Here is a 391-nt window from a genome sequence, read left to right as displayed (position 1 = left end):
AATGAAAAGAAATAAAAAAAAAGTGAAGCATAAATAGCCTACAAGCATTCCCTTCTCATCATATTACTAATAGCCATCAATGGTTTTATATATATATACTGTACACTTTTTCAGTTAAACACTGGTCACTGTCATACCACAAAGGCATCCAGGTTTTCAGTGGCAACAGAGACATTCTATACTGTATTACTGCATCATTACCATGTTCATCTGCACTATAGATATATCATCATACTAACAAAAAATGCCATGATAGATGTATGGCACAGACATGAATTTCAACTATAAGAAGCCCGCCTATGAATGTCATGGTGTTGGCATGCATGAGTTTGTGTGGAGTTAGTGAATGAGAAGTGTGAGAGTAACTATATGAGAGTGAGAAACCTCACAT

This window comes from Penaeus monodon, chromosome 20 (assembly GCF_015228065.2).
Source record: "Penaeus monodon isolate SGIC_2016 chromosome 20, NSTDA_Pmon_1, whole genome shotgun sequence".
Lineage (NCBI taxonomy): Eukaryota > Metazoa > Arthropoda > Malacostraca > Decapoda > Penaeidae > Penaeus > Penaeus monodon.
Note: the sequence above shows the minus strand (reverse complement) of the source record.